The sequence below is a fragment of the Mesoplodon densirostris genome, chromosome 20 (genome assembly GCF_025265405.1).
Source record: "Mesoplodon densirostris isolate mMesDen1 chromosome 20, mMesDen1 primary haplotype, whole genome shotgun sequence".
Classification (NCBI taxonomy): domain Eukaryota; kingdom Metazoa; phylum Chordata; class Mammalia; order Artiodactyla; family Ziphiidae; genus Mesoplodon; species Mesoplodon densirostris.
In genome coordinates this window covers 27,512,684-27,527,257 of record NC_082680.1, presented here as the reverse complement: position 1 = coordinate 27,527,257, position 14,574 = coordinate 27,512,684, and the positions used below count along the sequence as shown (strand labels likewise).

At 42.5% G+C, this 14,574-nt stretch overlaps 1 protein-coding gene across 2 annotated transcripts in view; it reads right to left on the bottom strand.

The window, feature by feature from the left end:
* UNC5D (unc-5 netrin receptor D) overlaps positions 1-14,574 on the bottom strand; it is a 620,692-nt gene that overhangs the window by 46,028 nt on the left and 560,090 nt on the right. The window lies entirely within an intron of this gene.

Below are 14,574 nucleotides of genomic sequence, written 5' to 3'. Positions count from 1 at the left end.
GCCACGAAACAGATCAAAGAAATTTAACTAAAAGGAAATAATACCACCTTACTGAATGCCTCCCTCTTCCATTTTTGTATCTTTTTAATCTCTGCCCCAAAGAGTAAATGGGGTAGTTCACAGGACAGCAATCAATGAGAACTCAGAAGTCTCCTCATTTTTCCCAACTGCTTATATGTTTTTGAACAAGCCAGTTGATTTTTTCCCATTTTCACTTGTAAGAAATATACTGATACAGAATATAGTCTATAAAGCAGTTTAGGATGCTCAGATGAACAATGCAACATGAGAGCTAGGACTGGTATTATTACCTAAGCTTTCTCTCATCTCACCTAGGAAGGACATTTAAGAAATATCATCCCTGGTCAAAAAAGCAACCCTTTGAGCAGGATGGAATCAGTACTGAAAGATACTACCTTGTCTGTGATCTTGTGTAAACAAACAGGTTTTCTATGAGTACGCCTAACATGTTGTTAATTTCTGAATTGCTTTTGTTGACACTGCTTGTTCCCTCTCCAGCTGGTCACGGCCACACTTTAGCTCATTATCTATAATTCACTGTTGCGATAAAAGGCACGGCCTATAAGCTAGAAGGAGCATCTTGTATCTACTGTATCTAAATTAGACCTGAACACCATCACAGCGTCTTCCTCCCTCCCCAAGAAGCACTGGAGCTGCTTTCCGAAAATTCAGCCTTCCACGTAGGCAAACCAAAGTTATCAATTCTTCCCATACAGGCAAAGCACAGACTAAAATGGAAATGTCTTTTATGCATTTATATGTCAAAGCAGGGCAGGCAAGTCAGGGAGGTGGGTGGGTTTGGAAAGACCTGTATTAGCAATGACAAATGCTCTATGAACAGCCTAGAACGCTATCCTTGAGGTTTGAAAAAAATGGAAAATTCCAGCGTAAGCTGTACCCAGCACGAGGTGGCAGCTTGTGCATGGATGCCTGCCAGCGGCCACTGGAGAGGGTTAAGTGCTTTCTGTGTAATTGCCACCTGCATCCTTCACAGACAGGGATAGCAGGGGTGCTTCTGAGTGACCAATGACAAGCTCTCCTAAAAGAACTATTTAATCGCTTTCAGAGAATGATCCCCCTTGTTGAACATATTATTCAGACATATGGGAATTGGGGGAATTATTTAATGCCAAGTGAACGGAAAGCAGCTAATTAGGTGAACTCTCACACTCATTGTGAATAGCAGGCCTCCTTTCGGTAATAATGTAAGCAGCATTAGGAGTCGGAGATGGTGCCCGTAGAAACTTAGGTGGGGACTGGGATGGGGCTTTGCATTAAGCGGCCATTGGGCATTTCCGGAAGTGCAAAGGAAGTAAATTAAGACATATCTAATCCTCCTACTGTGAAAAGGGTGTCCGTGCATGTAGGTCTCTCTCTGGTGAAGGAACAAAACTTAATCTCTCCATTTTTTTCCCCTGACAATTAATAATAATTTGCCCTTTTCTGCCACCTTCTATCTGTGGCAATCAGGGAGATTTACAGATATTGATTAAAGCTCTCCACACGCCTGTGTGGGCAGGTGGTAACAATATAAGGTCACAGAGAAGTCAATCAAAGAGAGGGCAGCCAAATCAGCCCCGATTTCTGACTTCCAGGCTCCTGACCCCTGTGAGCAGATGCACTTTGTTTCTCTGTTAGCACTAGGAGATTGCTGGTCGACCTGCTGGCTCTTGGGACATCCCAAGTAAAGATGGAGGAAAAGATGTAGCGCAAGTGGAGCCATGAATACAGACCTAGGACATCTAGGGACAAGACAGCAGGGGAGAGGAGGCTTTAATTGGGCAAAACCAAAGATTTGTGAGGAAAGCATGGATGGCATTTAAGTTTGCCCACATTATACAGTATATGCCAAGGAAGTATTCGTGCTCTTGCTAGGTGTTAAAAAAAGAAAAAAAGGCTACACATTTTTCTAAAATTGCTGTGAGCTAATAATAACTGGGAACTAATAACAGCAGCGATTTCAGGACTGTGATATGAACGTCAGTGCCTCACACACCCTCCTGTATGAAAAGGCTGGTGGCGTGAGACTTTTGCTATTTAATTTTTTCATCGTGTCCCCCCCGACCCCCCGCCTTTTTCTCCATATATATGCTGTGCATGTTTACGAATGCTTACAGATACAAAAAGATCAATAATTTAAGAGCCGGGTCTGTGTAAGCAGGTGGCTTGTTGAGTAACTATATGGAAACATGGTTGTGAATTCAAATTTCTACTCTCGCAGTGCAGCTGAGAATTGTGGAGAAAATTCTGCCAGCTTTGCAGCTTTGATGCCCCCAACCACAAAATAAATATACATGGCAGGAAAGGATGCTGGTAAAGGGCCTGGGAGCATCTTGCCTGGGAATCTGGCAAGACAGAAAGCCCCACGTGACTAACCTTGTTTAGTTACCGGCAGGGGAAACCAAGAGGAGCCACAGAGAACACAGACTGTGGATGAAAAGAACATTCTTGTGTCCTCACTGTGCTCTTTGTGGCATCATCCCTGATATTACACCCCTCGTCGGACTTTTTCTGTGTCATGAAAACCAGACATGGTGGCAGAAGGGAAAGCCTTTTGGAGCCTCACGTGCCTCCCATGCGACATAATACCTACTCTAAGATTGTTCTAGAGTTAAAAGAAGTAAAGCCTAAAAAGCGCCTAGTATGTGCTCCATGCATAAAAGTTCTTCTTCTCAACTCTGAACTCCCACCTCTCCTACCTTTTTCTGAGTCTTATTTCTATAGCAACTGTGCTTTTGAGATGGCCACTTTATTCACTAGATGGTTCTTATCTCAGTACGTGCTTTAAGAGAATCCCCAATGCCTTAGGAATGTGCGCTATAAGAAATGAAGGCACCTTGGCAGTGCTTTCATGTTTCCCTTCCATGGTCTGTCCTCAACTCATGGTATTGAGTTGAGGAATCCCACTAAAAATGCCCGCTTGTTCCCGCTCAAGGAACTGCAGCTGTTTCTGCTGCTCTGGAATTTTCCTCCAGACATCCCCATGATTATCTCCCTTGTGCCCTTCAGACCTTTGCTGCAATGACACCTACGAACAAGGCATTCCCCAATTATGCCTGAGCCATGGAACTGCAACATTCCTACATCAAAAGCTGAGCTTTGTTTTTCTTTGACTTCACACTCATTGCCCTCCAATGCACTGTACCATTTGTTTATTTTTCTCTTCCACAGACTGAAATGTAAGCTTTATGAGGCCAGGGATTTTTTTTTTTTCTGTTTTGGTCATTGTTGTACCCATTTCCCACACCCCAGTGCCTAATATAGGCCACAAGCACTCACAGATATTTGTTGAAGCAAACTTAGGAGCCAGTGGTTTCCACTGATCAAATCTGGAACATCTTGAGCGTCAAAGTGAATAATGGTAGTAAAGGATGCTAACCCACTGAATAACATAAGAACCCACGAAAGATACAGATATAAATGAATGGATGAGTGGGAAGGGAAAACCCTTCCATACAATAGGAAGTCGACTAATAAATGTAGGAGGTCATCATTTGACAACCAATCATATTAATAACTGACTCAGTTAAGAATTATGAACGGGATGCTAATATAATTGGTGAAATTTTAAAGAACTATTTACATGGTTTCAAAGTATCTTCCCACAAGGTACTTAATAATTACAAAGGGTAAACATGACTTTATACTTGAGAACCTTGGCAGACACCACCTAACCCAAGTTATCAAAGTTAATATTGCCAATAATGGGATGAATTTTCAGAACATACTTCCCAATAAGAAAAAGTGAAAAGAACTCAGCATCGCTTCTGTAACATTCCTGCCAATACTACATAACCTGAATCTAATCATGAGAATTATCAAATATCAGCCCAAATTGAGGGACATTCTGCAAAATAGCTGATGTGCACTCTTAAAAGTAGTCAATATCATGAACTAGAGACAGACTCAGGTACTCCAGATCAAAGGAGACCAAAGGCATGTGACAACAAAACGAAGTGAATGGAACTGGATTTTCATTTGCCATAAAGGACATTATTTAGATAAGAGGTGATACAGGAACCAAGTCTGCAGAGTAGATAATAGTATTGTATCAATGTTAATTTCCTGATTTTGATAATTGTGCTGTGGTTATATAAGAGTCTGTGTTTAGAATATACACACTGAAGTATCTAGGGGGAAAAGGGACATCTTGTTCACAATGGTTAAAAAAATATACGTGGATGTGTATTTATTAATTCCTCTGTCCATATGTGCATGTCTCTCACCATGCACATGCCGAGAAAGAGTAGAACACAGTAAATGTAGTAAAACGTTAACATTTGTGAATCTGGATGTGGGAGAACTGGGAACTCTTTATATAGTTGACCCTTGAACCACGTGGCAGTTTAGGGGCGCCAACACCCTGTGCAGTCAAAAACCGTATCTGTGGTTCCACATGCATGGATCCAACCAAGCACAGACAGCACTGTTTACTATTAAAAAGTGAACCCACCCTGTTCAAATCTGTGTTGTTCAGGAGTCACCTGTAGTATTCTTGCCACTTTTCCTTAAGTTTGAAATTCCGTCGAAACAGACAAACAAAAAAATATGAATGAATGAATGAAGAGAGGCCCAGGGAGGATCTGTCCGGAACTCTTAAAATGAAGTCAGCAGGGTCGCTGACAGCTACACACAACGTGTGGTGGAGGTGATGAATGTTCTGCGCTTGGTGGTGGTGAGGTCATGGTCCAAACCTTGGCACATCGTGACTCACATTGTGCAGCGCCAAGGTCACAACATAAGGTCACGGAGAAGGTCAGCTACAAGGTGGCAAGTGCTCACCACGGCAGGTCTGGAGGTGCACCCGGGCACATTTTGCTTTTGCTCTCAATATCTCTTGACCTGACTCTAGGCTTGTAGCGCGTCACTCTCTTCAAGCAAACCAATCAGCTCCATATTTAAAGACGAGATTTTCACTGTTGTCGTCGGCCATGCTGTGCTTGGTAATTATCGTTACCTCCTCTCCTCCTTGTGGTCTGTGCTATAGATGAATGTAGGTTTGATCACCTTTACCCAGAGCATCACTCAGGAATGCAGGCAGGAGAGTAATGATAGTTTTACTATGCCAGACCCTGGGTCGATCCATAATTAAAGCATATTTTAATGGAATAGGCATAAAAGGCCGATGGATGGAAACTGTACTTAGTTTTAAAATTAGAGCTCCGAAAGCAAGCTGGCTTCAGCCTCCTACGGTTTGGGGCCTGAGATGACATAGTTTTACTATTATTATTCTCTTTGTCTCTTTTCATTGAAACCCTCGTACATTGACCTAGAGTGCTAACATTGCTATGGATAAAAATCAGTTTGCGGTTTATGATTTCTCGTTTTACTTGAGTCAGATACCTGTCTCACTCTGCAGCTCTGACCAGATCTTTGAGATCAGTCCCAGGAAACGATAATCACAGAATCTCTCGGAGATATGGGCCCTTTAGAAAGCCAGCGTGGCTCATCAGTCCATCCCAATAGCATGACTAGGTTTCCTGGGGGATTTATCTCTAGTAACTGCTATGTATGATTTAAGAAAATAGACTTCTGGAAAGGGAGAATAGGGGATCAGGAGCAGAATAGAGGAGAAAAGAGAGAAGTTGAGCAAAATCTCTTTATCACAATTGATTCCTCTTTCAGTCTTTAAGTGGCCCTAAAACTGTAAGGTGGTTTCAAACTCCTTGGGTAGCTTGTTTAAAATTATATTCCTGGATACCACCCATGACGATTCGGATTCAGTATGTCTGAGGTAGGAGCTGGGAACTCATGCTTTTCACTTGCGTTCCTTGCTTGCAAGTTAGCCCTGGCACTAACGTTTGAGAAAAGTTGTGTGGCTCTTGAGAAAATATCCGAAGCAAAGCCTCACGCAGCGGGGGCTGGGTGGGCTGTCAGATATACATCGGGTAGGCTTCTGAAATGGAATTCAGATGCCGGTCAAGTTGAAATGCTCATGATTATGGCTTTGGATGATGCTCCTATGGTTGAAAATGCAAATGCACAGGGACTGTTCCTACATCCTCTTTCTCTAAGTAGCACGTGTATTAACATGGAAGGCTCTCAGGTTGGGGGGTTGATTAGCAGTAACCGGAAATAACGTTACAGCTCTTCAAGCCATTCTATGCCATTAGTTGGGGCGGGAGAGGAGCAGTTAGAAGGGTGGATTACAATAAGCAACAAGCCCAATTAACTGAGGATGGAAGCAGACATCTCTGCTAAGAAAGGGTTTAAAGATCTGTGTCACCCACTTGGTATTACCTGCAATAGGATCATGGGAAGGGAGTTGGCACAAGGGGCTTGGGGTGGGAGGGCAATTACATACAGGCTGGAAGGAGGATTTGACCTTGCTGAAGTTTGAGTAACGCCACACTGAGAGATTAAACTGTTTGCGGATGTTCGGCTTTCGTTTACACACACATTCAGAGGGTGTTTACCCATTAATATACTGAAGGAATCGCAAATCATGTGTAAATCATCAGTTCCTAGACACAATTTACACCTCATCTTTCATGCAGTGTTGGCGTTTTAGCTTTGTTTACTATGAGAAGTGGAATCATGATGGCTCAGGGAGGAGAGTGCTTTAAAGTGAAAGGCGGGGAGGAGAGAAGAGATCTAGGCTGCATGCTGCTATGACAGTGTTTATTATCTGCTAAGTGGTTTACTCATTGGCATTTTGAATGGGCAAAACAGCTTTCCCCGAGGAACCTGAGTCCTATGTCATAGAATCATTTCATTTCGGGGGCTGGGAAAGGACCTAAGAGCAATCAGGCCAACACCATCGCCATTCAGATGAGGAAACAGAAAGGACATGCTACCGGGTGGAGGGACATGGCCGAAGTCACACCCACTTGTGACAGAGCTGGGATTAGAATCTCCTGTCCTGTGGTGGTCCTGGGGTGTGTGTCTGTGTGGGGCAGGTGGGGGACAGGCAGTGGGAGAGATGGATGTTCCCTGGGACATGGTCTCCAAACCTGGAACTTCGAAGGTGTCATGTTGGTATGAGAATTGCTAAGATTGTTTTCATAGACCCTGGAGAAAGCCTTAGGAAAACAGGGCTTTGAGATGTGTAGAGTGGTCACAGAGGCCTGTGTTGGTTTCCTATTATTGCTGTTCCATAGACTTACTGGATGAAAACAACCCAAATGCATAATGTTGCAGTACTGTAGGTAGAAGTCCCATAGAGCTAAAATGAAGGTGTCAGTGGGGCTGTGTTCTTTCTGGAGGTTCTAGGAAAGGATCCATTACCCTGCCTCTTCCAGCTCCTAGAGGCTGCCTGCATTCCTTGGTTGGGAACTCCTTCTTCCATCTGTGAGCGGTTTAACATCAGTCTCCTTATCTGAGTCTGGTATTCCCGCCTTCCTCTTACAAGGATCCTTCTGTGGGCTCACCTGCATAATCCAGGATAATCTCTCCTTCTCAAGCAAGGTCCTTAAACTTCATCACATCTGCAAAGTCCCTACTGCCATGTAAGGTTCCGGGGATTAGGATGTGGACATCCTTGGGGCGCCATTCTTCTGTCTACCACTCTTCCGCCTACCACCGGGACTTTCATGGCTTGTTCACTTTAAAGTGAGGACCTAAAGACCCCTCTGTCGCTGCCTCCTGACCCACTGCCGTCTCCCAGACACCTCACAATCTTGGAGGTGTCGGTTGACTTTTGGGTTATCGTCACACTTCAGCTGCAGAAGTTTCTATGCAGAGTGAAGCTCCATATCTGCATATAACTTTATGGGGTCCTGGGAAGTTGTTAAAGACGGTGACCAAGGGAGTGAGGCGGTTGATCATCCAGGTTTTCAAAGGCTATGTTTTATTTATTTATTTATTTATTTATTAAAGCAATAAGAATTTATTTTCTCACAGTTCTGGGGGCAAAAAGTCCAAAATCAAGGTGGCACTTCTTGGCTTATGGGGCATCACTCCACCCTCTGCCTCCACCGTCACACGGTGTTCTCCCTGTGTGTCTGTCTCTGTCTCTAGTCCATTTCTTTTTTAAAAAATTATTAGTTTCTGCTTTATAACAATGTGAATCAGTCATACATATACATCTGTTCCCACATCAAAGGGCGTGTTTTAGTAAGTAGGGAGGGCAGCCTCAGGGTGGGTTGGCATCGTCTCCTGGCATTTTTATTAGGCTATAACTAAGTGAAGTGGGCAGGATGATATATATTAAATATCTTAATAGGACAGGTTATTTCTACTTCCAGCATGGGCAATAAAAGAGATGGCACATACAAAATAAAAATAATTATAGTATGTGTGGTTCCTTTATAATGTGCAATCAAACTCATGAACCAATGACTTTCCTCTTATTGAATTAAGGTGCCCCTTCCATTCAGACCTATTAACCATGTTCACAGACCATTGTTATCTTGTCAATGGCATCTTTAATTAAAGACTCCTCTGGACCACTCTAATCACTTCGCATTGTGAGCTCACATGGGCTTCAAAGGCACTTTGATTAGAATGACAGCAATTTTTCTTTATGCGTGTTTGTTTGTGGACCAAGGGGGTGGTGTGAGGTAGAAGGGTGGCTAAAGGCCTCGATATGAAGACATTCTCCTTCCGAAAAGAGCAGATCATAAAATGACAGTGTGAGAATCCCCCCACCCCCCGCTTTTCTTTTCCCTCTTTCACTGTTTTTCTCTTCCCCTCCTCATTCTGGGGGCTAATGGCATTATAGTCTAACCTAAATGGCTCTGTGAAGAAAGCATTGTGATTTTACTGCGGAAAAGAGCACAATCTTCAGCTAAAGTTGCATTAACCCTTCTAGTCCATTAAGGTACCATTTGATAAACTGCCCCTTTTACTGCACTGCGTGACACTGGCAGTCTGAAAGAATTAATGTGTTTCCCAAATGGCAGCAATGTATTCCCCCTCACTAGCACAGGTAGTACCTTTGTTTGTTACTTCAGAGCCTCTCTCCTCCTCAGTGGTCCCCTATGCCTGTTATAGGGTTAATTAATGCCAAATCCCCTCAAAGGGATAGGTAGACACCATTAATTTGATTCTTCCAATAAAGATTTCTAAAACTCAAAGCAACAAGCCAAATTCAAATCCATGACTGCCCACTAAACAGAAATAGTGACAGGGATAATTCGTTCATTTATATCCATCACTATCTAGCATGGAAAGCCTGGCAAAGTGGACAGGGACAAAGCTTGTTTAAGGTGGCATAAGCACCCACCCCAGCTTGACTGGTCATTGATCTCTTAATCTAAATACCAGCCCTCCCAGAGTCCATTGTTCGGACCCATAGGATATACCTCTAAAGTACCAATCATAGGCCAGAATGTTATGAGAAACAGAGGTAGACAAAGGAATTGATGCAGGATGTCCTTTGTATCATCACAAGGCTCTTGATTTTACTTTTAATTTTTTATTGAAGTATAGTTGATTTACAATGTGCTAATTTCTGCTGTACAGCAAAGTGACTCACTTATACTCATTCATTTTTTTAATATTCTTTTCCATTATGATTTATCCCAGGAGATTGGACATAGTTCCCTGGGCTATATAGTAGGACCTTGTTGTTTATCCATTCTAAATGTAATAGTTTGCATCTACTAACCCCAGACTCCCAGTCCATCCCTCTCCCTCCCCCTCGACAACCACAAGTCTGTTCTCTATGTCTGTGAGTCTGTTTCTGTTTTGTAGATAGGTTCATTTGTGCCATAGTTTAGATTCCACATATAAGTGATATCATATGGTATTTGTCTTTCTGACTTACTTCTTCTACTTTCTTTAGTATGATCATCTCTAGTTGCATCCATGTTGCTGCAAATGGCATTATTTCGTTCTTTTTTTAATGGCTGAGTAGTATTCCATTGTATATATGTACCACATCTTTATATCTGTCGATAAACATTTAGGTTGTTTCTATGTCTTGGCTATTGTAAATAGTGCTGCTATGGACATTAGAGTGCATGTATCTTTTCGAATTATAGTTTTGTCTAGGTATATGCCTAGGAGTGGGATTGCTGGGTCATATGGTAACTCTATTTTTAGTTTTCTGAGGAGCCTCCATACTGTTTTCCATAGTGACTGTACCAACTTACACTCCCACCAACAGTGTAGGAGGGTTCCCTTTTCTCCACACCCTCTCTAGCATTTGTTATATATAGACTTTTTAATGATGGCCATTCTGACCGGTGTGAGGTGGTACCTCACTGTAGTTTTGATTTGCATTTCTTGAATAATTATGATGTTGAGCATCTTCTCATGTGCCTACTGCCCATCTGTATGTTGTCTTTGGAGAAATGTCTATTAAGGTCATTTTTCGATTGGGTTTTTTTTTGTTGTGGTTGAGTTGTATGAGCTATTCCTATATTTTGGAGATTAAGCCCTTGTCAGTCGCATCATTTGCAAATATTTTCTCACATTCTGCAGGTTGTCTTTTCATTTTTTTTTTAATTTTTAAAAATTTTTTGTGCTTTCCTTTGCTGTGCAAAAGCTTGTAAGTTTGATTAGGTACCATTTGTTTATTTTTGTTTTCATTTCTATTGCTTTGGGAGACTGACCTGAGAAAACATTGGTATGATTTATGTCAGAGAATGTTTTCCTACACTCTCTTCTAGGAGTTTTATGGTGTCATGTCTTATGTTTAAGCCTTCAAGACAAAGCTCTTGATTTAGAGTGAACACTTAATATGTTTGCTATCACTGAATTAAACTTTCTGCTGAGTCTAGGCATGTGTTAGTAGTTAAATGGGAATGACTCAGTATCACTGAGTCAGAGCTCAAGCAAATTCCATGGATTTTGTATCTTTGTAATTAAAAAAAAAGGATAGGCAAAATAATATCAAAATGTAGCATATAGTTTGCACAGACTTCTCATATTTAAAGTCACTTTACTGTCCTCACTCAAATCCTGGAATGCAGTGAATAATACACAAAATTTATAGATGATAAAATTGAGGCCTGGAGAAAGAAAATGACTAGCTCAAAGCCACCCAGGCTGGACGTGGCAAAGGGGATTGGAACTCAGGCCTTCTGGATCCCTGTGTTGTTCTTACTCTGCTATATCATCTCATTTCTGATAATTCTTTATTTCTCATGCAGTGTCAATGACTAAGTCTGTACTACTTTCCTGACAAGTTTTGTATGTCATTAGTTTACTTCAGGATTGGCAGAGTCTTACCTAGCTAGGAAGGCAAAGAAAACAAAAGGAAGGCAGAAGATCCCACTGTGCATGAGGCATACAAACATGGTCCAAGCCCAATACTGGGACATTTTGCTGTAAGTAGCATTGTTATCACATGCCCCGGCCAAATGTGGGATTTCAATTCAGCAGTTGTCTGTTTTCTTGAATATATTACATATTATTTTTGTCTTTTATTTATTTATTCTTTAATCAGTTTTCTTCCTATCCCTTTTCTCGTTAAGTCAAAGAGCTGTGTTTATTCCCTGGAAAGAAATCCAGAGCTGCTCCCAGAGCAGCTGTTATCACAAACTCTCAGGTGACTTCAGCTGGCAAGTCTCTCTCTACTAATTAATCATCAGTTTCCAAGCCAGAATTCTGGGAATTATCTCCAAGTCCCTCATCTCTCTCACCCCACATTAACACACGCATGTGTACACCAGTGGACCTGGCTGTGTTTCTCCCCAAGTCTGTCTCTCAAAGCTCCCCATTGGGCGAGAGCTCCGTGACCCCCAACTAGGTAGGGTCTACAAGCCCCTTGGCAACCTGAATAAGCTACAGAAGACAGACCTTTATTCTTCCTCCCCCCATAAAGATTTCTTGGGGTTCATGTCTCTCAGGGGGGATTTGAGGCAGGATGGTAGATGGACCCCAGGCTGAACAGTTTCTCCCTTGTGGACAGAAACTCCATAATAGCAGAAACTCCATAAAAGCAGGATGATGGAGGAGGCTGGGCCCTGCCCAGATAGAAGATAAGAGACCACATATTCCTTATTCTTGAAGTCAAGGAGACCTCCCCAACTACACATGCGCAGAAAGGCTCCCTGGAGGTCAAAAAGGAAAGGCGTGACACCTCATAGTAAGTGATGAAAACTACCCATAGGCTTCTTCACTAGAATCCATCTTGGCTAAGAGATGCGGACGCACACAGGGGAGGACCCTGAGATAAACCAAATACGGACTCACAACCCGGCAAAGCAAGATGATTGGTCAAAGGAAATCCAGAAGAAATGCCCCATAAAAGTGATTCAAACTGCCATGAGGGTGCGACTCTGAGTCCACCCGTGTGTCTATCCACACATACTGTACTTTCTCCTCCTAATAAACACTTGCTTCACTTAAAAAAAAAAAATCCCCATTGACAGCAACGTGGGGATTAGAGAAAGGATTTAAAACGTTTGCACCTAGAGACAAGGACACTCAAAAGTAGAGTGACTATAATTTACAGTCCAAATTGAGATACTTTTGAGTGTGAAAAGGAGGGCTATTAATATCTGTGCTAGGCAAAATGAGGCATCTTTTCACTGTGCTCAGAAGGATACTAGTATGATGAAGACTTGAACGTGGCCAGTGGCAGTGGAGATGAAGCAAAAGATAATACATCTCAAGTGTAAATATGACTGGGTCTCCCGAATCTTCAGCCTCAGCAATCCCTACCCATCAAGTCCATTTCAGTTTCCCCTAGGCAGCAAACAACACTCGACATGGTCAAATCTTTTTCAGCTGCATTCCTCATCACTCTTCCTTTCATATTTTGTTCTGATTTGCTTAGTTCCAAAATATGTGATGCTATTTATTTTTTTACTTATTTTTTAATTTATTTCTGGCTGCCTTGGGTGTTAGTTGCTGCATGTGGGATCTTCTGTTGCGGCGTGCGGGGGTCTCTCTCTAGCTGTTGTGCGCAGGGTCCAGAGTGCGTGGGGTCTGTAGTTGTGGCGCACGGGCTTAGTTGCCCTGCGGCATGTAGAATCTTAGTTCCCTGGCCAGGGGATTGAGCCCGCATAACCTGCATTGGAAGGCGGATTGTTATGGAACACCAGGGAAGTCCCTATGTGATGTTACTTATACCTCTGTGCCTTTGCACATTCTGTTCCCTTTGATTGGAATGTGCTTTACTCTCTGTCTTTCAGGTTTTAAGTCAATTGTCACTTCCTCTCTGAAACCTTCCCTGAGCCTTTACCCAGGGTTCATCCCTTCACTCCTGGTTAATATTTGGGTATCTTTGTCACCACATGTAGCACACTTCAATATCATCATTCATTTAACTGGATTTGCTTTTTGGGGTTTCATCTATTATGGTATGAAGTGGCTCTAGTTTTCCTAGTAGTTACTCTAATAGTTGTGCTTCATGGAATTGTCCATGGTAGCAGGGTATCCTGAAGATATTTAACTTTGAGTCCATAACTTTTCAGTAACATCGAATTATTAAAATTGTTTTTTGGACTGATTTTTGTTCATTTAAAAACTTTAATTTCACATCTGATTCCAAATTCCACCCCCAGTAGCCATGCACATGGACACATCTGTGCCCACACACTCATGCATATTTGCATGAACACACACAAGGTTCTAGCTACTGGGTCTGAAGCAGACAACTTGCTCCCTCATGCATTCCCTCTTCCACGAGCTTATCTCTGTGGCATCATGGTAGAGAAAAGGAAAATATACACCATCTCCTACTTAACTGTGGCGTCTTTTTCTTGGATGGCTTAAGTTTCTTAAGATAATCCTTAATGAATTCAGTATAAATAGGTGATGACTCCAAAAGGCCTCACTGACAGAGGGTGCAGGTGACTGGATTGCAAACAGTTAACCCTAAGCATCTGTTGTTCCTTGTGTGTTTCAGGTACACCTGCCAACCAGCCCCCAGCTGGCAGCATCTTTACCTGCTCTCTGAGCCCCTCTTCCTGTCACTGAAGTGGCCTCTGGCAAACCTGTTTTCCATCTCACTTAATCTCTCTGGCTCCCATTTCCTGGCCTAGGTTCATCTTCTCTACCTCTTGGGAATATGGGGAATTGGAAATTACAGAAATGCTCTTTGCCCCTCTCTCCTGGACTTTGGCAGCATGCCCTCTCTTCTCAAAGCTTTTTATTTTTTCCTTCTTCCCTGGAAGCATTGAACAAGTCAACAAACTGATAAACAATGAGAAAATCAGGTATCAATATTCATTTCCTGCAGATGGCCAGAATTTTATGAGTAGTTCACCTGGGGTTACTCTCTTTGGCTTTGGCGAGCAGAGGGACAGCCACCTTTGATCCCCACACTTCTCCAAAATGTGACTTCTTTTTTTCTCTCTTCACGTGCAATTCTTACATCAATAGGGAGGGATAAGGCATGATGTGTAGGTGGGTGGGGGAGTGGTGGTGCCCATTCTGATAAAATGATGCTTCTCTGCAGGTTCCACAGGGAGGTGGGAAAATTAGACTTGACATTATCCCGGCGAAATCTCTGAAATTAGAGAGATCTTCCAACATATACACAATCTGTCCTCCAACCAACACCTCCACCAGAGTAACCTCCTTACATATAAGGGGTCCTATTTTTCTTGGTTCACAGTACTGTGTACATTTGGCCCTTGTCACTGACTGAACTGAGCTCGTAACTCTTGCAGTGAGAAGGTGTAGTATTCTTTTGTTGCTGTTTTTTGCCTGAGC